Below are 22790 nucleotides of genomic sequence, written 5' to 3'. Positions count from 1 at the left end.
GCCATCTTGCTCCTCCTCCTCATTTATCTTAAAATAAACTTGAACACCAAACAAAGACTGGGGATAGGCATAGAGAAGCAGCACCATACCTCAGCTTCAGCGACAGCAGATGCTACCATTGTCTTGCTGCCACTTCCCCAGTCCCCTCTGTGATTAAAACTTCAGTTGCTGAGAGAATGAGTAAGAAAGAGGAGATGGGGAGAAACCGTCACCGACCTACTGAGAGTGAGATGTTAAAAAAATCGCGCTCACGGTTCTGGTTCTGGGACGGATGTAGCAAGCACACTACCTGTGTCTCCCACTGTGTGCAGCTATAACACCTGAAAAGCTGCATGGAACAGCTACCTGAAGATTCTGAAAAATAAGTCAGAACTGGCAGATTGGGGAAGAAGACCAGAATTTGGAGGAACACAAAAATGGCAGTGAATTTACCTATTTTTAAAAACTTTGTGTTGCCCAGCATGATTCAATACTATCTGAAACTGGGATGTGGACATCATTGTGGACAGAGAGAGAGCTCCTGAAGTCTGTCTGTTCAGGCACAAGGCGCAGGAAAGAGGATAGACAAAGCGTTTCTAGATGTAAAACTGAAGGCACCATCCCCTAAAAGAAAAACTTGGCCAATTATACTTTATCAAATGTGAAACTTTTACTATGTGAAAGACATTATAAAGGGAATGAAGAGACAAAGTATAGACAAGGGAAAGTTTTGTAAATCACATATTCAACAAATACTTGTGTCCGGAATATTAGAAAGGACTTTGAAAATTAATAATAAGGAAATAAACAGTCCCCTTTCCCCCAAATGGCCAAGAGACTTGGACACTTCATCTAAAGAGGTATATGGGTATAATTTTTGAAAGATAAATAATATGCAGATATTTTATATCTTTTTTATTATTAAAAAAGAATTTATTAAATATTTATACTCATCAAACTGAAGCCTATGAATGCATCATTGGTCCCGGGCAAAATTCTTGATTACATTAGTAAACGAGTGACTTATGAGCACCTAGAAAAGAAAGCTGTGGTCACTAGAAACCACAGATTCACAAAGAGCAAGTTCATTGGACTTTTCCTTTGATAGAGTTACTATCAGAAAAGTATAAACCAGTTCAAGGCCTCTGTGAAAGCCTCATGAATTCTTTCAGATATATTTGAAAAATATAGGTTGAGGGAAAAAACAATAAAGTCATTGATAAACAATGATTTCCAGAATCTGGAGGGAGGTACATCCTTCTTGTTTTTTTCCCTTGACTTCCCATAATAAATATTTTGCTTGGTGATTTGATTCATGATAGAGAAAGAAATGCTTGTAAAAATATCTGTAGATTCTGTGAAGGTAGAAGGATTATGCACATTTGGATATCACGATCAGGTTTTAATAAATTCTTGATAGTTGAAGGGATGGGATGAAGCAAGCAAAATAAAATCAATGTCGACGATTGTTAAGGTTTTTGTTTTTACATCCATAAAATCAATCATATAAATGTAATATGGAGTTTTGCTATAGTATTTATGAACAAGACCTATATTAACTTAAGCTAAATCTGAGTGCATTTGTTTCCTATTTCTGCTATAGAAAAACTGTCACAAGTTGAGTGGCTTAAAAGACTGGGAATTCCTTCTCTCACAGTGATGGAGGTCAGCAGTCTAAAATGATTCAGTAGGGCTACATTTCATCTGGGGGCTCTTGGGAAGAAGATGTTTCCTTTGCTTGTTCCAGCTCCTGGAGGCTGCCCACACGTCTTGTTCCATGGCTCTGCCTCACTCTGACCCCTGCTTCTGTTGTCATAGCTCCCTCCTGGACTCCGGCCCTCCTGTCTCCTTCTTGTAAGAACACTTGAGATTATATTTAACCACCCAGATCATCCAGAATAATTTCCCGTTTTCAAGATCCTTCACTTCATGGTATCTGCAAAGTTCTTTTTGCCATATAAGGTAACATACTCACAGGCTCCAAGGATTAGGACATGGATATCTTTAAAGGGCCATTATTCAGCGAGCCACAATGAGTCAACAGCATGACGTTATCACTAAGAGCTACTGGATCCTTGGATGCATTAATATTTTGACTGAAATATTCTGATAACATGTAATAACTATATTAATCATATAGCGAGCAATAAATAGAATACTTCAAAGGAAAGCTTATAGGGTTTCACTCTACTCCTCCTTATCGGACACCTTACTTGGATAATTGTGTCCAGCTCTGAACACCACACTTGAGAATATAATCAAACAGGGGCATAATCAAAGAAATATTCCAAAAGAGCATAAGAAAGAGGAAATAGAATTAAGAATAAGAATTGTCTACTAGAGAAAAGAAGTCAAGAGAGAGTATGATCGCTATCTTCCCTCTTTGAAGGGATGACAGCATGTGGAATAAGCATTAGAGTCGTGAAAACCTATAAAAAGGCAAACTCGGAAAGGAGCTACACATCACGGAAATGAATTCAGTTCAATGGAAGGAAGAGCTGTCTAATCTGCAGTGGGTGCCCTACAGAGCTACGGAGTTCTCCTTCACTGGAGACTTCTGTGCATTAACTCCTTATGATTTAAAAAAATTTTTTAATTTAAATTCAATTAACATATAGTGTCTTATTAGTTTCAGAGGCAGAGTTCAGTGATTCATCAGTTGCTTATAACACCCAGTGCTCATCACTTCACATGCTCTCCTTAATGCCCATCACCTGGTTACCCCATCCCACCACCCCTTCCCCTCCAGCAACCCTCAGTTTGTTTCCCAGAGTTAAGAGTCTCTTATGGTTTGCCTTCCTTATGATTTATATAAAAGTGATGCGGGGGCACCTGCGTGGCTCAGTTGTTAAGCATCTGCCTTCAGCTCAGGTCATGATCCCAGGGTCCTGGGATCGAGCCCCGCATCGGGCTCTCTGCTCGGCTGGGAGCCTGCTTCTCCCTCTCCCACTCCCCCTGCTTGTGTTCCCTCTCTAGCTGTCTCTCTCTCTCTCTGTCAAATAAATAAAATAAAATCTTTAAAAAAAAAAAAAAGTGATGCGAACATATGGAGAGTCCTGAGCCAGATGAATTTCAGTGCCCCTCCCACATGTCAAGTTCTTGTGATTCCAATGACTAAATGTCTGTCCCTTCTTGAGGAAAGGAAAGAGAAATAACCAGAGCAGGAGAGCCAGTGAGCAGATAAGGGCTTTGTAAGGGTCTGAATGGGCTGTTTTCATGACTGACAGATTTATGATGGAATAATTTCCTCTGTTTGTCCTGTAATGAGTGTTTGTACCTTGGGTTTGCAGCAAACTCCTTCCCCTGTGAACATTTCCAGCTGGATTTCAAAGAAAGGAAATGGTTTTGCTTAAGTGACAACAGAATTCCTGTTGATTAATTTTTTCCTTATTGTTTTCAGCACAGTCAATAGGTAGCTATTTGTTTCAAAGTAATAAACCTAAAGTCTTATAATTTTAAGATAAATGTTTACATTTAGTTTATTTACATAGCATATGATTTCCTCAATGCCTCAACTTTCCATAGATCCTTTTATTCTGAACACAGAAATATAAAATAGGAACCTAGCATCATCCTAGTGCTCTCCCGTAGCAAGCAGTACTTCTTGTCAATCTAGTTTTTTTCCATTCTACAAATAAGACTTTTCTTAATAAATACCTCTGTCACCCTCTCCCTCTCTTTGTTTCATACATTTCCTTCTCTCTTTTAGCCTTCTCCCTTTCTCCCACTTCTCCCTCTCCTTCACCCTAGTTTGTTAAGAAAAAAAGGAATCAGATGGTACGCCCTCATATTCCCATGAGTAATCCCATGACACGCCTATTTCTGTGCCCATCACCTTCTTCTTTCCTTCTGTTTCAATGAAAGAAGTGTTCCTCCCTCTCTTCCTCCTCCTTCTTTTTTTTGAAAAGGACTTTTTGTAAAGATCAAAGGAGAGCTAAGTTCTATGTTTATGAAGAATTAGGGGATGTCGTGGTAGAAAGGAACAGGCCACAAATGAGCAATAAATGTGAGCTAGGCTTATTTTTTGCCCCCATAAAAAGAGAAAAATAAAATGATTTCAGAATTCCTACTGTACCATCTAAAATTTGGTTGTGTTCAGCTTGAGACAATCCACAAGCATTTACCGCCCTTTTACCTCATATACGGGAAAGAATTTTATTTTATTATTTTATTTTTTTAAGATTTTATTTATTTATTTGACAGAGACAGAGAGAGAGAGGGAAAGCAAAAGCAGGGGAAGGGGAGAGGGAGAAGCAGGCTCCCCACTGAGCAGGGAGCCCGATGCGGGGCTCGATCCCAGGACCCTGGGATCATGACCTGAGCCAAAGGCAGACGTTCTACTGATTTAGCCACCCAGGCATCCCAGGAAAGAGTTTTATGTTTAGAGGCAGATGTATTGGAACTCAGGTATAGTGATCACAGCTCTGGATTCTGCCTTCTTTACAGGCATGAGCTTATTATCCATTTCCTGAGTCTTCTCAGGGTTCTTTTCATTTTTTTATCAGATATTCACATATTTGTATTGGAGACTTTTCTCCTGAGATGAAGTTTTGCATCTGTTATTGGCTGGATAAGCAATTAGTGAGCATTACATGAAAAATAGAACTTTGTCAGGAAATTGATTGTTAGAAAATAATTGGCCCTAGAAAGTTAGTATCATTTCACTATACTTCTAACCTATCTTCCCACAGGATAATTTGGTTTATTTTTCTGGGAGTTTGTCATGACCCTGAACATGAGGAGATAATGTCTTTTACCATAATTTTTCTCTTCCTCCCCACCTCTATCCAATCCGTCATCACGTCCTTTGACTCAACCTTTGAGATAATTTTAAATGAGTCTACTTATTTTCAGCTCTGTCACCACCACTAGAGTTCACACCAATATTACTTTTTACCTGGACAACTACCTTAAGTTTCTCACTAGTGTCCCTCTATCATTTCTTATTCCCCTTGAACCCCTTTTTTCCCACAGCCCGAGCAATTTTGTGTCAAATGCTGCTGACCAGTCAGACTGCAAGTTCTCTATTAGACAATCAAGTTTGGATGTCTAGGCAGGTGGGTGTAGACTTTGGAATTCAAGCTGGAGTGGAAAACTTGTGAGTAAAGGTAGACTGATAAGAGAAGGGGTCCAAAGCCTGGGCCCTGGAGTCCCCCTTTGTTTAGATGTTGGGGATATGAGAAGGAACCAGTAAAGTCTGAGAAGTGGTCAGTGAAGTACAAGGTGAGCCAGGAGTGTATGGTGTCCTGGAAGGCAAGTGATAAAAATATATCAAACAGAAGGGAGTGGAGGACCATGTACAATGCAGCTGACAGGGCAAGTGAGAGGAGGATGGAGGACCACTGATATAGCGTCATGGAGGTCACCGGGGACCTTGACAAGGGTGGATTCAGTGGATTCCTGGGGCCAAGCCAAAGGGTAAAAAGGATAATAGGAGGAGGAAAATTTGAGGCAGCAAATAGGCACAACTCTGTTCAGAAGATTTTCTGGAAGGGAGTGAGTTCCTAACAAGAGGACAGAAGGCACAGGAAATGACATAGAGGCGTTGGCAGGTTCTTTCGCAAGCTCTGTTTAACTTGCTTCTGTTCTTTCAGTGAAATAAGAGGCAAGGTCTCAGCAGGATAAAAGTAAGGACTGGACAGGAGCTGTTGGCATTTGAAGAGGGAGCAGAAAGTTTGAAGGAGTCATCTAGAAGGCTGGAGGAATGAATGGATTAAGAGAACATGTTATGACTGCCACATTCCCTCGAGGTCCAGTAGTCAAGTATTTAGAATGAGACGGGTCAGTGTGGTTTTATATCTTTTTCTAGTACTGTAAGTCAGCAGCACAGGTAGAGAGCAAGCTGAGCATTGGCTTTGAGCAGGGTTGGAGTTTACCAGGTGAATAATACAAAGAGAGAGGATGAAGAGAGTTGAGAATAGTGCATGGAAGAATTATAATGATCAATTCTTTTTTTTTTTTTAAGATTTTATTTATTTATTTGACAGAGAGAGAGAGAGAGAGAGACAGTGATAGAGGGAACACAAGGAGGGGGAGTGGGAGACGGAGAAGGAGGTCCGAGCAGGAAGTCTGATGCAGGGCTCGATCCCAGGACCCTGGGATCATGACCTGAGCCGAAAGCAGACACTTAATGACTGAGCCACCCAGGCGCCCCTATAATGATCAATTCTAATCCAGCTGAGTAAAACAGGAAAACAGGACATGGGAAAGGCAGGTTGCCATGGAATCATGGTGGATCAGTGTGATTATGGGGATTTAAAGCTGTAGGAGTGAGGGTAGTTAGAAAGATAGGAAGTAGTTGGCAGTAAGTGAGTGAGCTGATTGAGAATGACATTGGGGATTGTAATTATTGGTAACGATAGGATCAATGGCATGCTCGTAGAGTGAGCAGCTGAAGCTGAGAGGAGGACTTGCAGTGAATTATATTGGAGGCCAGGATGTGAGAAAGACCATTTACATAGATATTGAAAGTATTAGGAGTTATGTCTGGAGAAGTGTTGGCAAGAGTAATAGTGAGCCCAGAGGTAAATCTGCAAGGAATGATTCAGGGGTCTGGTGATGACTGCGACAAGGATGATTAATGCATATTTATAGTCTGATGATATAGAATATTCCAGCCTGGGAGCTACAGAAAAATAAAACTCAAACCTTAATGCTGGAATGTAATAGATCTCATAAAAGAGGTACATAGTGCTATGATAATTGTTCTCAAATTTTAGCATGTATTCTGATACTTCTTAAGTGATTTGTTAACGTACAGATTGCTGACTCCCCTCCCCAAGTTCCTCCTCAGGAGGTCTGGGATAGAGCCCAGGAATTTGCATTTCTTTTCTTTCCTTTTTTTTTTTTTAGAGAGAGAGATAGAGAGAGTGCTTATGTACATGCGAGCAGGGTTGGGGGGGGTGGGCAGTGAAGTGCAGAGGGAAAGGGAGAAAATCTTAAGCAGGTTCCATGCTCAGTGCGGAGACCGCCTCTGGGCTCAGTCTCACGACCCTAAAATCATGATCTGAGCCAAAATCAAGAGTCAGACACTTAACTGCACCACCCGGGTGCCCCAACAATTTACATTTCTAACAAGTTCTGAGGTGGCACTGATTCTGATGGTCTAGGGCACCACATTTCAAGAACTGATCTGCTATGAAAATTCAGAAGAGAGTTGGATTGCTTCTGGCTGCAGAGATCAAGGAAGGTTCATGGAGAGTATGCTTTATTTCACTGCAAATGCTTAGAAACAGCAGTTTGACATGATCAAATAGCATATATTGATTAATAAGAGAAGTCGTACTTTTTGGGGTCCCATATTTACTTACTCTGTAAGTCAGAGATGCAGAGGAAATGTAGTTCCTTTATTTCTCTAAAACTTCATTGTATCAAATCAACATATTGTACACCTTAAACTTACACAATACCATGGGTCAATTATATCTAAAAAAAGCTAAAAAGAAAAAGAAAACTTAAATTGTCTAAAATGGATCTGATCTTCATCAAGATTCCACCTGCTGGATGACCAGGAAAAAGCTGACTTCTATTTCTGTTTAAAATTTGATCCTTGGCATAAATTTAAACAATCTCTTTAGGTAAATGTCTAATGTTTGGTCTCTTAGATTTCACCTGGCGGGATGTGGTTTTGTGACCTTGTGGCTTTGGTGGTGGTGAGGGGATGGTTTCCTTGTTCTGTATTCTGGCTTCTCTGTTCTCTGTGGTAATGTCTCTTGTCTGCCAAGGAGCTGCTTGCTCAGCTGGCATGCTAGGCTGAGGTCTGCCCCGCTGTAACTCATGGTCTGGTCACTTAGCTTGACTGGAGCTCACTGGTTCTCCTTGACTGACTTGGCATTATCTTGCTCACTATGGTTCCCTCCAACTTTCTGCCCTGTTCTCTATCTGGCCACTAGCCTACTGGATCATGGATCATCTCACCCTGCACCAGAATGCAAAGTGATTTGTACAGTGGCCCTGTGGCAACATTACTGGGTCTCAGTTCACATGCCTTTCCATTCTTACCCTTAGAATCAGCACGTTTGGGTCCCATCTACACCACACGGAGTAGAAACAAACTTTGGGGACTTGGTCTCAAACTTCCCTCTCTGTCCATTTACACGGGGTCACTATTTTTTCTCTGATGTGACATCCTGCCTCTCCCATGAGTATGGCGATTGCTTGAGAGGCAGCCTCCTTTTAGAACCCTAACTGGAAGCAGGGCAAGACCCCTTGTGTGTCCTCAGTGCTGCCCTCAAACTAGCCAATGGGCCTTCTTCCTTCCTCCTGTTTCTAAAGTGAGATTCAGGGTGTCTTGCCTCCCTCGCCTCCTTTCTTATTCAGTCTTTAACTGTATTTTGTGCATTCTGAGATCCACTTTCCACCTCCCTCCCTCATTATCCCTGTTATAGTCTCCCCTTCCTTTCTCTTCTGTTCCTTTTGCTTTTCTTCTCCCCCCGAAACAATGCTTATTATTTCTATGAGAATTACATTCCAGTGGTTTCTATTCTATTACATTTTTTAAAAATGCTGCCATCACTGATATCATGACCTAGTAATTGGTCACAGTTTGCAATTTTCTTTCTCTTTCTATAAGTTTTAAGTTTATGGAATTTAAAAAAATCCCACTTTGTCTTATTTAGAATTGATAAAACACATCTATTGTCAAGATACACCACCAAAATAATATTTAATTATAAGAAATTTAATTATAAGCCACTTTATTGACCTAATATATATATTATATATACTGAATATACTTTATATATATATATATATATATACACATATATACATAAGCTCTATGCCCAGTGTGGGGCTTGAACTCACGACCCCAAGATCAAGAATCACATGCTCCACTGACTGAGCCAGCCAGGCGTCCCTAATATATTTTTAATGTGAAAATATTTGATATCCCTTAATTGTCATACAAACCATGAAATCTGCCTTTTTATCTTTGAGCATCTCTATAATTAATAATTATCTTAACAATATATGTTTTTAGAATTTTTTTAATGTATGCTTTGGAGGGCATGTACCATTATTCATATTATTCATGGATGATAGCACATGGTTTGATTTTTTTTTAAAAGATTTTATTTATTTATTTGACAGAGAGAGAGACAGCGAGAGAGGGAACACAAGCAGGGGGAGTGGGCAAGGGAGAAGCAGGCTTTCCGCTGAGCAGGGAGCCTGATGCGGGGCTCGATCCCAGGACCCTGAGATCCTGACCTGAGCCGAAGGTAGTCACTCAAACAACTGAGCCACCCAGGCACCACATGGTTTGATTTTTGATTATTTTCCTCAGAGCACCAATTTTCTAAGCTGTCATCCCCTTGCCAAATGATTTCTTAATAACAGACATGACAATACATCCCTATCAGAGCTAAGTGGCAGTCCAAGAAGTTCAGAAGCTTAATTTTTTAAAAAGATTTTATTTATTTATTTATTTGAGAGAGACAGAGTGCTTGGGGTGAGGGGCAGAGGGGGAGGGAGAGGGACAAGGAGACTCTGAACTGAATGTGGAGCTGGAAGTGGGGTTTGAGCTCAAGACCCTGAGATCATGATCTGAGCGGAAATCAGGAGTCGGACACTTAGGACATTTAACCAACTGAGGCACCCAGGCATCCCAGGAGCTTAATTTTTATTGTGAATTTGAAAGATAATACAATTTAACTTAAACTTAAAAATTTTGTTCAAAAAATAAGGAGGAAAATAGCAATTTGAGTAGGAAGTGAGATTTTTGTCTGCCTCTCAGTAGGTGTAGCTCAGTGAGAAGGGAATTGTTCATTTGTTCCTCCCTCTGTTTGAGTGACCTCATACCTTGGAGACCGTGAGCATATGACAGTTCTTGATGAGATTCTAATGCTTAAAGGATAATTTTTTTTTACTTTATTCAAATGTTACCTTAATTCTGATTTTAGAATTCCATCTTCAAGCCTGATGAACTGAACTGTAAAATTGATAAAGTATTTAATATCAATATTTTCTTTTGTCTTAATACCTATCCAATTTTACATATTTTACATGACTTACAAAAATAGGCTGGCACTTTTTTTTTTTTTTAAAGATTTTATTTATTTGACAGAGAGACACAGCAAGAGAAGGAACACAAGCAGGGGGAGTGGGAGAGGGAGAAGCAGGCTTCCTGCAGAGCAGAGAGCCCGATGCGGGGCTCGATCCGAGGACCCTGCGATCATGACCTGAGCTGAAGGCAGACGCTTAACGACTGAGGCACCCAGGCGCCCCTGGCACTTTTTATTAAAAAAAGATTTATTTATTTGAGAAAGAGCGAGTGTGCGCGACAGAGCATGCGCACTGAGAGGTGCGGCAGAGGGAGAGGAAGTCCCAAGCAGACTTCTGCACTGAACACCGAGCCCAATTCCCAGCCAAAACCAAGAGTTGGTCATTTAATCCACTGTGCCACCCAGGTGCCTCTAGGCTGGCACTTTCTTTTTTTTAAGATTTTATTTGACAGAGAGATAGAGAGCACAGATAGGCAGAGTGGCAGGCAGAGGGAGAAGCAGGCTCTCTGCTGAGCAGGAGCCTGATGCGCGGTTCGATCCCAGGACTCTGGGATCATGACCTGAGTCAAAGTCAGACGCTTAACCGACTGAGCCACTCAGGTGCCCCCTAGGCTGGCACTTTCTGATGCATGTTTAGGTCAAACTCCTTGAGGGCAGAAACAGTTTCTTATCACTCTTGAATAACTACATTTAGCATAGTTCTTTTGGCACATAGTAGGTACTCAATAAGTATTTGTGGAATAAATAAAATGCCAATATGTCCCATTAACTTTGAACAAACGGTTACATTTATTTTTTTTTAAAGATTTTATTTATTTATTTGCAAGAGAGAGAATGAGAGACAGAGAGCACGAGAGAGAGGAGGGTCAGAGGGAGAAGCAGACTCCCTGCCGAGCAGGGAGCCCAATGCGGGTCTCGATCCTGGGACTCCAGGATCATGACCTGAGCCGAAGGCAGTCGCTTAACCAACTGAGCCACCCAGGTGCCCCAAAGGTTACATTTAAAGCATTCAAAATGTTCATGTCTACTTGCTTTATAAGAACATTTTCAGGTGGATGACAACACAATTAGTTTTATTTCCAAATCCTGTGTCTTATTGGGTCTAAGTTGACGTAGTCATGGATGAAGAGAGCACAGAAAGACTCCGTTTGGGGGGCAGAAATGATAGCGGCTGATACTTCCATCAATTTGGTGGGAAGAAATGAGTAAATATTCAGAACTGGAGCAACATGAAAGCATCTAATGCAACATAAACCTTAACAGGGCTCTTGGGAAAGGACAAAAGCTCTATCAGAAAGAAATATGACCGGTGCTGTGGAGGATGTCACTTGGATTGGTGAGCTGTGTTGCAGCAGGGGTGAGAGTAGAGAAAATGAGGTCTCCTCTCTCCCCATATCCCTGTCTTTGGTCTAAGAATAGGGCTGACAACAAGAAAATCTGTGAAGGAAAAAAAAGAAGGTTATGTAAATATTAAGTTGGAAGAAAATACTAATGACTGAAAAACAGATGATAAAACTGAGACTGTAAAGTTAATGTAGATTTGTAATATAGCTGCTGAAAAACCAACATGGTGCAATTTTTCATGGGTGTGTGTATACCGGTGAATTCGGGGAGATAGCATATAATAAATCTTAGTTAGACATATGGGAAGGAGATTTCAAATGCCGTGGGAATGGAAGAGTTCTAACCCGTGAGTAAAGTAGCATGTTCATCAGAAGTAAAGGGAACAGATGCTGCTAACAAGTTTTCTTAAACGTTCTACCACTGCTCCCTGGCCACCCTCTGGTCCTACCCACTGCCATTGATACATTCTCTGGCACTTTCTGATGCATGTTTAAGTCAAACTCCTTGAGGGCAGAAACAGTTTCTTATCACTCTTGAATAACTACCATTTAGCATAGTTCTTTTAGCACATGGTAGGTACTCAGTAAATATTTGTGGAATAAATAAAATGCCAATATGTCCCATTTATTGTGGAATAAATAAAATGCCACTATGTCCCATCGTAGAAATTCTACGATGCCAAGACAGACAAACAGTCTACGAGGAAGGGAGTATGTATTTAAAACCTGGTGTTGTGATATCTTAGTTTACACACAAACATGGGTAGGAAGTGACGTCTGAGGCAGGTGTCCGGTCCGTCCTTTCAGGGAAATGAAAGTCTGTGTGAAGCAGCTGGGAGGGGTGAGTATTTGAAGGAAAACAGTGTTCTCTAGTGTAAACCTACTTCTGTAGGAAAAATACTAGAGTAGATTAGTACAATCATCTTTTTTTTTATATAGTTTTTTTAAAATTTTATTTATTTATTTGAGAGAGAGAATGAGATAGAGAGAGCATGAGAGGGGGGAGGGTCAGAGGGAGAAGCAGACTCCCTGCTGAGCAGGGAGCCCGATGTGGGACTTGATCCCAGGACTCCAGGATCATGACCTGAGCGGAAGGCAGTCGCTTAACCAACTGAGCCACCCAGGCGCCCAGATTAGTACAATCACCTTAAAGCATTCTTAGGAGTGATACAATCTGAGCTGAGTTTAGGCCCATCTATTTGAATATCTGTACAAAGCTCCTACTGAAAAGGGTTTAACATTTTATCTATCAATATTTCTGTGTCATTTATTGCAAGGTTTATTCAATATCATGCCTGCTCCAGTTTGATAAGCAGAGATTGCAGCGGTGATCATGGCTTAGCCCAAGGCCCATAGCTAAGGCAAAAATGGTAACAGGTTTAGTCGCAACACTTTCCTGGAACATGGCACCCAGAAATAAGCAGACTCCAGACACTGATGAGGTTGTTATGGAGAACTGCATTCTGATCTTAAATCCATTTCTGCCAAGAAGGGTGGATTCGAATTCTACAAGCTTCTTGGATTTTCACTTGGCACCTTATTCTACTGAGATGTTCTGAAAGATGCCAGGAGACTGGCCTAGCCGAAACTGAATTACTAAAATGCCGTGAAGCTGTATGTGCTCTGCTTATGATTTCACTCAAAGAATGTGATAAACATTTTCTTGAAAATATGCATTAGTAGGAAAAGACTAATTAAAACTCCACAATCAAAAGGTTCCAAGCATATCTTCTGCACAGCTGAATCTGATGATTCCCTTTTTTTTATTACCCTGACTTCACTCTGCTGTGTCAACTTAGACTTTCTTTGAAAAATCTTTCCCATAATTTCTTCTCTTGAATTTTTCAACTTAAAAGCAAATGTCATTTATTGCTGTTTTTAAAATTTTTTTCATTTAAAAAATAACATATACTCTCTAAAACATTAGGAAAGTAAAAAAAATAATACCCATAGTTTTATCATGCAAGTCTTTTTTTTCATATATTTTTTCTACATTTTAGTGACCATACTTAATATAGAACTTTTATCCTGTTTTTGAAGTCATGATATAAATCATTTTATATATTATTACATATGCTTAACGAGAATGATTGGCTACATATCATGTCAGCTGCTACAGTTTACATCACTAATTTGCTATTCAATATTTACTTCATCTCCAATGTTTATTATTATTAATACTATGATAAACACAATTGTAAATAAAGTGTTTTTCAAATATAAGATTATATCCTTAGGATATATTCAATAGTTCCATTTTGCCATTTACAGTGGTTGTAGAAGATATGAGATGGGTTGTTTCAATATCAGCCTTGGTTATTATAACTAAAAAATATTTTTGCTAATCTGATACGTGAGAAATGGTATCTCACTACTATATGACCTTAATTTCTTGGCTATAATCAACCTTTTGCCTATAACATTTGTTGCAAAGTTTTCCCATTTTGTTGTCTACTTTTTAATTTTATTAGAGTTTGGACATAATTCAAAGTTGTATGAATTAAACTTTCTTGATATTTTGCTTTATATTTTTATATTAATGCATATGTATTTCTAAGCTAAGAGATTCCTTATTCATAGAGTGCTAAATTTAAATTCAATCTGGGGGAAGAGTTTAGAAATATTGAGTGATAATATATTCACCTGAATTTATTTTATCTAAAGATAATCATGTGATATCCTAAAACTGTACCAAATTGGTATTCTCCATATAAGTAAATAATCACCTCAGCATCATTTTTTGAGTAATCTTATGCTTTCTCATTGCTTTTTGATGCTTCCTTTATCATCTACTGAGTTCTTACAAATAATCAGGCCTGAAGACTGTGGCTAGGCACCGACCTGCACAAGTAGCTGGCACCACACACCACCCCGGCTTATCCCTTTCCCCTTCCTCATCCTCACAGGTGTTTGCTCTGAGGCTGGGTAAGTGCAAGTCACATTTCCAGGAGCATTCCTCAGGAGGCCCCGCTTCTGACCTCTCTGAAGTTTACTCCTTTAGTGATTTCTAAATGTGCCTATCATTTAAATAAACACTCACCTGGCTCCTCTCAATCCTTCAGATATTTATTTGGCCCACATACCACCAAATGACTTGAAAAGACAGAAAAGCCCATGGAAAGAGCCCATTCCAAGGCATTCATCATGAGCAGCTCAGGAATGGAAGTATTATAACCAGGATTCGAGAGTATTTCCTGCATTAATGACTTCAGCCCTGTGTGTGGGCATGAGGGGAGATGCAAGAGAAGTACAGGACAGAGTTCTTGCCTTGAACGGGGGTAATCTGGATGTGCATGCCTGAGATAATGCACAGGAGCAAGCCCACGGAGGTACACTTCATACTGTGTATACGAAGGAGAGGAACCACAGCAAATTTGGGGAAGGGGCTGGGGCTGGGAAGAAAGAACTTCCGGAAGTTCTTCCGGAGAATCCTCCCTGGTTTTATCTTTATCCGAGTTATGGTGCTATTTTCTCTTTTCTCTCCAGGTATCTTACTAACTGGGGGACCTTGGGTAGATTCCCTAACTTCTCTAAGTCTCAGTTTCTGCAGCTATAAAATGGGGTTAAGAATAGCAATTATCTCATGGAGGTTATTACATAATGTATGAAGAGTGCTCAGCACAGAGACTCAAACAGGAACGTTGTTAATATATGTTAGTTTCCTTCTTCACAGTCCATGTCTTTCCCCTCCACCAAGACTTGCTCTTAAATCGTTTATTCCCATTAGCATTTACTGTTGGCCAGTTTGGCCTTCCTTATCTGTGTCCCCTCATCAAGACAGTTTAAAATTCTGAAGTAAACATTCAAGAGCCATCCAGAAATCCTGGGGGATCTTGGGTCCTGGACTACACTTTGAGAAATCTCTCTTAATTTGGATTTTAGGACCTTAACAGCCCAAGTTGCCCTTCTTATGATCTCCAGAAGTCTGCAAGAGGTGAGGGATAGTCCAAGTTCTGCATTACATCTTCCCCGTTATTACCCAGGTGACCACAAGCATGACAGTGGTGTTAGATGGCTGTTTTCTCTGTGGGTTTTATCTGTTCCCTTCTGTGAAGAGATAAAAGCTGTCAGCTTGTGGAAGGCAGAGATCCCATCTGACATTCTTGGGTGGTTTTGTAGCACTGGGCTGGAAACTTAGTCACTTTTGTTTCTTTTGTCTCAAAGTTTGTGTTCCGTATTATGTCTGAAATTTTCCTCTTAAAAATTAGATTTCTTTCTCTTAAAGACTTTTTAAAAAAATTCAAATATCCCTGAAAGAGATCAAAATTTCAATAATTATCAAGTGTTTATTACTGTTTACTGAAGGGACTGATGTGTAAATGAAAGAGCAATTGACTCAGAGTCTTTGGAGCAGGCTGGTGCTGGCTCAGTCACTAGTGTGTCTTCTTGAACAGGTCACAGTGTCTCTGATGCTTGGTTTTCTTATGACCCTTAATATTGCTTTTCTCTCAGATAATGATAATCATAAAAATAATTAGCATTTATTGAGCACTTACTTTGTGGCAGGTACCATGCCAAGCCCTTTAAGTGTATTTTCTAATTTAAGCCTCACACAGACCATAGAAGGTAGGCACCATGATTGCCCTCATTTTACAGTTAAGGAAAATGAAATCTCAGTGGTTACTTTTTTTTTTTTTTTGTAAAGACTGGGGAAATTAGTACTTAAATCAGTTCTATGTGATGCTTACATTCTTAAAAAATTCTGCTATATAGTTATGAGACCCTCTGAAATGATTGATAAATGCTATCCTGACATATAGATGGAAATATAAAATTGTATTTGGGGAATAATCATTGTAAATTGAAGTAGGCAAGATTCAAAATATTCATATATTTTTCTTTAAAATTTCCATTCTCCTTTGTTATCGCAAGTAGGCCATGAGCAGTTCAATGGCAGGTAGTGTAAATATCTCTAAGCGCTATGACCCTATCACATAAGTTGAAAGAATCTTTTAATAGGATGTTAATTTGGGAATTTCAGCAGAGGCTTCAAAATACAATGAGACCAAGATGCAAATGTTAAAAGGAAATAGTTGAAAACCAGGCTATAAGGCTTAAAACTCTGCTCCCAGATGAAAGATATAAAGCAGTTGAGCTGTTGGAGATAAGAGAGGATTCTGCAATGATGAGGGCTTTGTAGTGAGTTGCTGCTGTGTTCTGAGTCCTGCTCCGCCCCAGTGCATGGGAGAGGACCCTGGTGTGGAGGGGTAGAGGTAGTGATTGACTCTCATATCTAGTCTAGAGAGGAACTTCAAAGCCTCCACTTGGGGAGCCTGGTGTTTGTCCTCTGTAGGGAAATAAAGTAGACTGATGTCAGACTCCACTTTTGGAAATAGAGAGGTTAAGGGTCAGGAGATGGGCTGGACAGCATTCTTGGCAGGAAACTCGGACTTGCTGCTCCTTTGAGACTGGCCTGCATTTCCAGAGCTTTCTCAGTCTAAAGGATTGTTTCTTGTGAACCACGCCTTAAAAAGAGAGCAAGTTTGAGATTATTCCTAAACTCTTGTCTAACAGAAAACACTTTGACAGTGATCAAAATTGATATCATCAACAAGAGGGCAGATGGTACCTGGGGAAGAACACATCATCACTTATATAGTGTTCTGGCTGGAAATGCTCCACTTCATCAAATTCTGAAGAAATACAAGACGAATCCAAATTGAGGAACACTCTATAAACAAATGGCCTGTGTTCTTAAAAAATGTCAATGTCATTAAAGACAAAGGATGGCTGAGGAATTGGTATAGATCAAGAGACTAAAGAGATTTGACAACTAAATGTTACATGTGATCCTGAATGGGATTCTGTGCCAGAGGAGCAAACTGCTTTAGATTTTTATTTTATTTTATTTATTTGAGAGAGAGAGAGAGTGAGTGAGAGAAAGCACGAGCAGGGCGGGGGTGGGTGGGTGGGTGGGGGAGCGGCAGAGGGAGAAGCAGACTCTCCGCTGAGCAGGGAGCCAGACTCGGGACTCGATCCCAGGACCCCGGGATCATGACCCAAGCCGAAGGCAGACACTTAATGGACTGAGCCACCCAGGCGCCCCAGAACAAACTGCTTTAAAGAACACTATTTGGACAGTGGATACATTGGAATATGGGCAATAGATTAGATTCAAGTTTTAGATCAACGTTACATTTTCTGAACTTGATCATTGTACTGTGGATATACTGTAGTCCCCCTGGTTTCATTTTTCCACGACGGTTTTAGTTACCCTCAGTCAACTGTAGTTTAGAAGCAGGTGATCCTCCTGATGAATCATCCAAAGGTCAGTAGCCTAACACTACATCACAATGTCTGTCATTCACCTCACTTATCTGATCGCATAGGCATTTTGTCATCTCCCATCATCACGAGAAGAAAAAGAGTGTAAGTACAGGGCGCTAAGACATTTTGAGAGAAAGACACCACATTCACATACATTTATTACAGTATATTGTTATAATTGTTCTTTTTATTAGTTTTGTTGTTAATCTTTTACTTTGCCTAACTTATCAATTAAACTTTATCATAGGTATGCATGTATGTGTAGGAAAAACATAGCATATATAGGGTTTGGTACTATCCATGCTTTTAGTCATCCACTGGAGGTCTTGGAATGTATCTGCTGAGGATAAGCAGAGACTACTATATAAGAGAATCTCTTTATTCTTAAAAATGCATGAAGTATTAGGAGGTAAATGGGCATGATGTATTCAACCTATACTTAAGTAATTCTGGAAAATAAATTGTGTGTGTGTGTGTATGTAGAGAAAGACAATATAAACAGACATGGCAGATTATAAAAATGCTAAATATGGGTCAAAGTTGTGTACTCTCTTTGTAATGGTTCTGTATTTGAGATTATTTTAAAATAAGAATGAAAAAGTCATTTTCTCAGCAAGACCTCCCACTAGCCAGTGTTTGTTTTAACCTTGCCTCATACAACCTGTGCCCATGCATAGTTCCCCATTCAGAAGTGCTAGTACGCCCCAACCCAGACCTGCTAAATCCAAATCCCTGGGGATGGGGCCCAGGGATCTGTGTTGTAACTCTCCAGATGGTTCTTATACACAAGAGAAGTTTGAGAAGCACTGGTTTCGACCAGTCAGGAGCCATGCCTGGAATTGGGTATGGTGTTAATTCAGGCTGTTAGACAGGGGGGAAGGGTGATTGCTCTCAGGGAGGTGACCACAGGATCTAGCTCACAACAATGTGAGGATAGATACGAGATTCTCTTTCTATATTCCCCCCCCCGATACCATCCACTATTCTTCTTTCAGCTTAGAGACCTCAAGTACACAACATTTTTTAGTCCAAAATTTCACATCAGGAAGTATCAACGACTAATGTATGAGAGAACAAAGGCACAGATTCTCCATAGAGAATATAGATCGATTATAGTGAATCGGCAGAGTTGTCCATCTTCAGCTGAGGTACTGAGAGATAGTAGAGCTTTTTCCTTGTCTCCATGGAGGATATTTTGGAGCAGAACATGCAAAGAGTGGTAGTGCTCATGAGAAAAGGAGCCCTGGCCTTGAATCTCCTAATTGGAGGCAGCTTGGTACTTGGTATGTCAGACTGGATCTGTCTGAGAAGGGAAAAGGAATTAGAGAGAGATGGAATGAGGGGGCCAGCGGAGTATTTTATATGCCCACTCTGGTGCAGTAAGGATGTCTGAAACCAGGGCTGGCTACATAATTTTCAGGGCCCAGTGCAAAAGAAAACGTGGGCCCTCTTGTTCAAAAATAAGAATTTCAAGATGGTGCCAGCAAAATGCCAAACCAAGCATGGGGCCCGTCTAAGCCCTGGACCACGTGCTACAGCACAACCATAAAACAGACCCTGCCTGAATCTTCCATGGTCAAAAGACCACCACACTTGCTAGAACTCCGCCCAAGAGGGTGGTCTGTCTGTAGGGGACACTGTCAGTGGTGTAGCTACAGCGTTTGCAAGAAGTCAGGCCAGGGGTAGCTCTCCCACTTCAAAGAACTGTGGGCTGTGGAAATCCTTCAGAGCTGCTAAAAACATCACCCATGAGCCCAACAGAGAGCTAACATTTGACACCTACCTGAATGAAACCAGTCAGTGTTGGCCAGACAAACAGCAAGAGTCAAGAGGACTGAAATCACATATCCAGTTCAGAATGGTATGTTTGCCCATTTCATCTGGATCCTACTTCCCTATCTCAACATAGAAGGAGCTCAAATGTGAAGATGTATGGGTAGGAGTAAAAGAATAGCTCCACACTCCCTTCCTCATGGCTGCCTCATTAAGGAAGTCTGGAAGAGATGGGACCAAGTTTTAAACTGACCTGGAATGGGGTATGTGTGTATGTTTAATAACTGAAAACAACTACATCCAAGGGCTATTCTTGAAGTATCATTAAAGAACAGAACATACAGATTTGATGTTGCAAGGCAGTGATTTAAAAACTCATATTTTATTTGTACCTAATGAGGCAGACTGCTCAATAAGCCAGTTGCATATTAAAAATTATATTTAGTACAAGGAAGGGAATGAGGAGAGCTATTCATGACTCAGTTGATGAATCACAGATTACAAATCCTTTCACTTCTAATCTTGATGTGAGGATATCCAAGTGAACAGTGAATATAAATCACTCTGAAAATATCTCTGATGGAATAACTTTTTACTGGACACTTATTTTTCTAATATAATCAATCTTTTGGGAGTAAACATTTCAAATATTATACTATCCTGTATTTATTACCTATCTTGTAGATGTTTTAGGGCAATGATGACTGGGCTTCTGCTGAAGTGATTCATAGTCTCAGCACAGGAGACTCTTTGAATGCCATTTGGTTGAATTGATGTTTGTGACATCTACTGTTGTTCCTAGCAGAGGTAATAAAAATACTTAAGCATTAAAAAATTCCACATCAGGGGTGCCTGGTGGCTCAGTTGGTTAAGCATCCAACTCTTGACATCGGTTAAGGTCATGATCTGAGGGTGGTTAGATCGAGCCCCAGGTGGGGCTCCTTGCTCAGTGTGGGGTCTGCTTAAGATTCTCTCTCTCCTTCTTTCTCTGTCCCTCTCCCCTGCCCCCTGCCTCAAGTGTGTGCTCTCTCTCTCTCTCTCAAAAAAAAAAAAAAATTCCACATCAGTTATTTATTGTTACATTAATCTATTAACTCTTTATTGAAGCCCTAAATGAGGACTGCTAGGCCCCATAAGGGATAAAACATGAATTAGGCACTGATCTCATTCTCAGGAGGTAAGGCTCAAGATGGAGGAAATAACAAGAAGGCAAGGTGGAACATATTGAGTGGTACCTGAAAAGAGATGTGCCCTTAGACTGGGCAACTGGGCTCCTGCCCAGGGCTCTGAGTTGTAGAGGGCCCTATTCTGGACCAATGAGACATGCCCACCAGCAACCCGAGTTTCCTTGCACTTCTAGAATATGTTCTGGGTATCTGAGACCCCAGAATCCCACATATAGATGGCTCCTTACCCATCTTCCCAAGTGTGGACTGCACATCTGGTGTGTGCAGGGGTGGCCCAAGAAGTGGGCAAGGAATGACTGCATGCAAGGATGTAGATAGGACGAACTTGGAAATGTAGGCCAATTCTCCCTGTACTACCTATAACAGTTTCATTTGCAACTTTTAATATTCAAACTCTGTTATGAGGGTCTCCAATTACTCTTGCCCTGGAGACCCACAAATGTTAGGGGCAGAGTGGCCTGGCTATGGGAATTCATGTAAAGCGAGAAGTTGGCCTTGGCAGTATCTGAGAAGCCTCACTGGGGAAGTGGAGCTTGAACAGGCAGAGGTAGAAGGGAAGGAGGAGAGGAATTTCTGGCAGAGGGGGACATCACACTCAAAGACATGGAATTAAAAGTGCCAGTTTGTATGTGGGAAGTTTAGCTTTCTGTGAGGATATCAGGAGTGGAAGAGTAGAAACCAAGGTTAGAGAAGAAGAAGGAGATCAGATCATGGACCGCCCGGAATGCTAGGACATGGTGAAGTGTCTTGTATTCTCAGCACAGGGGATCCATTTACATGGACTAATGTTCACAACATCTAATATTCACTCCAGCAGGTTAGGGTCTTTGAACTTCCTGCTGTTCCCCCTGCTTATGCTCGCTCTCTGTCAAATAAATAAAATCTAAAAAAAAAAAAAGGGTGATTGCTAGGGGTGCCTCGCTGGCTCAGTCAGTAGAGCATGCAACTCTTGATCTCCAGTGGTGAGTTTGAGCCCCCACATTGGGGGCAGAGTTCACTTTTTTTTTTTTTTATTTGACACAGAGAGAGAGCACAAGCAGGGGGAGTGGCAGGCAGAGGGAGAGGGAGAAGCAGGCTCTCTGCTGAGCAGGGAGCCCGATGCGGGGCTTGATCCCAGGACCCTGAGATCGTGACCTGAGCCAAAGGCAGATGCTTAACCAACTGAGCCACTCAGGTGCCCTGGTAGAGTTTACTTAAAAAAAAAAAAAAAAAGCAAAAGGTGATTTCTTTTGGAAGCTGGGACACTTTTGACCTTGCATAGTTACATGATTAGTGAGGAATTAATGTTTTACCCTACCTTCAGAATTCTTTTCAGTTTTACTCTAACACATTTTTCTGGTCTGAGCAGCTAGATATGAGGTATGGGATTGCTCAAAGTAGGTGTCAGTTGGGACCAAGAGCACAGAGGTCAAGTTAAAGAAAAAAAATTGCCAAACACAAGTGTAAGTTTGAAGAATACTTTTTGAGTGAGTCTCCTTTAACCTTACATTTTGTTCCTCTCCATCCCCCCACCCTGAGACTGTTTTTTTCCCACTGATTTTTTTTTTTTTAAAGATTTATTTGAGAGAGAGACAGCGAGAGTGTGAGAGAGCATGAGCAGGGGAGAAGGGAAAAGAGAGGGAGAAGCAGACTCCCTGCTGAGCAGGGAGCCCAAGGTAGGGATCGAGGGGGGGCTCAATCCTAGGACCCTGGGATCATGACCTGAGCCGAAGGCACACGCTTAACTGACTGAGCCACCCAAGCATCCCAATAGGTTTTAACATAGTCAGAGTTGTACAACCATCACCACAATTTTAGAACATTTTCATCTCCCCAAAAAGAAAGGCGGTGCGATTTACTTACCTACTCCAAGCCCTTTTTATCTCCATGGATTTGCTTATTCTGGACATTTCATATAAATTGAATCATATATGATCTTTATGTTTGATTTCTTTCAATTAGCAGAATCTTTTTTTTAAATTTTATTTTGTTAATCACCATACATTACATCATTAGTTTTTGATGTAGTGTTCCATGATTCATTGTTTGCGTATAACACCCAGTGCTCCATGCAATGTGTGCCCTCTTTAATACCCATCACCGGGCTAACCCATCCCCCCACTCCCTCCTCTCTAAAACCCTCAGTTTGTTTCTCAGAGTCCATAGTCTCTCATGGTTCATCTCCCGCCTCCGGTTTCCCCCCCTTCATTTTTCCCTTCCTACTATCTTCTTCTTCTTCTTTTTTTTTTTTTAACATATAA

At 40.7% G+C, this 22790-nt stretch overlaps 1 protein-coding gene across 1 annotated transcript in view; it reads left to right on the top strand.

Moving 5' to 3' along the window:
• The window catches only part of ITPR2 (inositol 1,4,5-trisphosphate receptor type 2), an 838078-nt gene that overhangs the window by 364815 nt on the left and 450473 nt on the right, over nucleotides 1-22790 (top strand). The gene's annotated exons all lie outside the window — the stretch shown is intronic.

This window comes from Leptonychotes weddellii, chromosome 5 (assembly GCF_054177405.1).
Source record: "Leptonychotes weddellii isolate Sample4059 chromosome 5, ASM5417740v2, whole genome shotgun sequence".
Taxonomy (NCBI): Eukaryota; Metazoa; Chordata; class Mammalia; order Carnivora; family Phocidae; genus Leptonychotes; species Leptonychotes weddellii.
The sequence above is the reverse complement of the archived record's forward strand: the minus strand, read 5'-3'. Positions and strand labels throughout refer to the sequence as shown.